The sequence below is a fragment of the Ixodes scapularis genome, unplaced genomic scaffold (assembly GCF_016920785.2).
Source record: "Ixodes scapularis isolate PalLabHiFi unplaced genomic scaffold, ASM1692078v2 PGA_scaffold0__279_contigs__length_252992795, whole genome shotgun sequence".
Taxonomy (NCBI): domain Eukaryota; kingdom Metazoa; phylum Arthropoda; class Arachnida; order Ixodida; family Ixodidae; genus Ixodes; species Ixodes scapularis.
Window position 1 is genome coordinate 219,664,541 of NW_024609835.1, and position 2,928 is coordinate 219,667,468.

Sequence of the window (2,928 nt, forward strand, 5' to 3'; positions counted from 1 at the left end):
GAAGTTTGCGAATGTTCGACGGTGGAGGAAAATTGGCGATAGCTTCCACCTTCGTAAGCAAGGGAGAAATTCCTTGACTGTCAAAGTGGTGCCCGAGGAAGTCCAGCTCGTCGACGCCGAAAACGCACTTGCTTCTGTTAATGATGATGCCGTTGTTGACAAGTCTATCGAAGAGGATGCGAAGATGTTGCTCGTGTTGTTGTTCATTTGCGCTGAATACTAGACTGTCATCAAGGTAAGCGAAGCAAAATGTGAGGCCGCGTACTACAGTGTCGATAAATCGTTGGAATGGTTGGGCAGCGTTTCTCAAGCCGAATGGCATGCGAACATATTCGAATAGACCGAATGGGGTTGCTATAGCTGTTTTGAGAATATCTTGCGGTGCCACGGGAACTTGATGGTACGCCTTCACGAGGTCCACTCTTGAAAATATCTTGGACCCTTGTAGTGATGCAGTAAAATCCTCCATCCGTGGCAGCGGGTACCTGTCAGGAACGGTCACATTATTAAGAGCTCGGTAATCTCCACATGGTCGCCCGTCCCCAGGCTCTTTCTTGGGGACCATGTGTAGTGGAGACGCCCATGGACTGTTGGAGGGCCGAATAATACCGAGCTCTAACATGTGTTCGAATTTGTCTTTTGCAATCTTAAGCCGTGCTGGAGGCAAACGTCTAGGACGAGCATATACTAGCGGTCCCGTGGTGACGATGTGATGCTCAACGCCATGTTTCACCGGCGTGTCAAAGTTGTTAAGCGATGTTAGTTGTGTGTAGTCTTTTAGAAGCGTTTCATACCTTGAGGGTGGAAGAAAATGAATAGCGGCTTCGATATGCGGTTTTTGGCATATGATTGCATTAACGGCTAGATTGGTGGTATTATCCAGGAGAAGTATGTTGTGCATATCCACGAGCAGATTGAAACGCCGAAAGAAATCTGTACCTAATATGGGGTACGAAACGTCTGCAACTAGGAATATCCAACGGAATGTTCTTCGAAGGCCGATGTTCAGCGCCAGGGATTGTTCTCCGTAAGTCGCAATCGATGATTTATTAGCAGCTTGTAAAATGTAAGGAGTCTTCTTCCTACGTTTTGAGGGCTCAAATGACACTGGTAGAACACTCACATCAGCCCCTGTGTCGATAAGGAAACGTAATACTGTATTACGATCGACGATGAAAAACAGGCGACTGGGTTGTAGGTAGCCACCACTAAACGCCTCTCGTGGTGGACAAGTTCGTTTCCCGACGCCGAGCAAGGTTGGTGACATCGAAGAGCGTCGTCACCGAAAGTCCTGTGATACCAGCACAAACCTTCGTTGTTCTGGCGTTGACGCCTAGGAGAGGAAGAGTATCTGGGCCGTTAGGTTGAGCGGCCCAGATACTCTTCCTGGTGGAGGGTAGGAGGTCGGGAGACGAGAGCTGCTACTCGCGCTGTAAGCTCGGATATCTGCTGACGAAGTTCTGCAACCTCAGGAGATGCCGGGTAGTCGCTGCCTGCGTGTTGTGGTCTCGTCGTCGCAGTCGTTTCTCCAGGCATCCTGTCAATCGAAGATACGATGGGAAGTGCGACTTCCATGATTCTGTCGGCCAGATGAGCCAGATCGTCAAGGCTCATGGATGGGGTGGAAACGAGTACCATGCGTACGTTTGATGGTAGCCGTTGAAGAAAAAGCTCTCGCAGCAGGGAGGTATCAAACGTTGGCAATCTATCACCCACCAACTGCTGCAGTCGTCGAAGAAGCTGGGAGGGCGTTCGACCCCCGAGCTCTGCGGGAGTTATTAGTTGCTGAAGCCGTCTTTGGTCCGATGCGGATGTTCGTTTGATCAGTTCCGAGCGAAGCTTTTCAAAAGGCTGATCTTCTGGAGGCGAGAGGATTAAATCTCGAATTTCCATGGCCACCTAGGGAGGAAGAGACGCTACGACGTGATGGAATTTCGTTTGCTTGGCTGGTGATCCGAGCGGTTACGAACTGTGATTCCACTTGCGCGAACCATACCAGAGGATCCGCTGGCCAAAATTTCGGAAGTCGAAACGTGACGGCGGCGACATTTGTGGTAGCGGTGTTCTCGAGAGCCATAGCGACGTATCACGTCCGGGTCACCAATTGTAGAGACACAAGAATTGGCCGACCGACTGTTACGATAAGAAAAGCATTTGTAGAATCGCCCGTGGTCTCGCAGTCGGTCCTCGTAGCTCGAGCGCTGCGAGCCCGAGCTCTTGCGCCGGCATGGTTGTCCCGGCATGTGAATCATAGAATGCACGCGACAATAGTTTCACTTTTTATTCCCCCGAACGAATGGAGAATGGAACGGACTTCTTTACAAAACTTCTAGTCAAAAATCTGTCAGTGCATTTGTTTCTGCCTCGTGTTCCGATTGATGTAACGTCTTTGTACCTTTATGCTCTCTTTTATGTCTTACCTTGCTACGATCCCTCATAAGGGATCAGAAGTATTTGTAAATAAAAAGAATGAATAAAATAAAACATATAGAAAAGCAATCACAGAAAGTGCTACGTAACTTAGATATATTTCAATTATGAATTTATCATACTTAAATTTTGAAAGTCTAGACACGTGAACAAAATTGCAATAAAAATCCTGTTATTTCCATACACAAGTAGTAAATCGGAGAAAAATACGTCTGGCCGTTGTTGGAATCGGCTTTCAGCAGTTACGAAATAATCGTTAAAGTTTTCGTTCTCTACCTTGCCATCTATGAGAAGCAGCGCATCTAGACGTCTGTTTTAGTTTTACTTCCTCAAGCAAGCCAAAGCTGCTTGCCGAAGGCCTTGGGAACGTTCTTAACCGGTCGGATTCTCCAGTCCGTACGACCGCAGCGCCGCCGCGTACGTCCGGGACCTTTCTACGCTCGCCGCTCGTTGATGTCTGATCCCACTACACCTTTCTCGTATGCGCCGCCTTTTCCA

The 2,928-nt window shown here is 48.5% G+C and overlaps 1 pseudogene; it reads right to left on the reverse strand.

Annotated features, from left to right (window-relative positions):
• Positions 1 to 1,227: 1,227 nt before the first annotated feature.
• Positions 1,228 to 1,884, reverse strand: LOC115315725 (annotated as a pseudogene).
• Between the last annotated feature and the right edge of the window lie 1,044 nt (positions 1,885 to 2,928).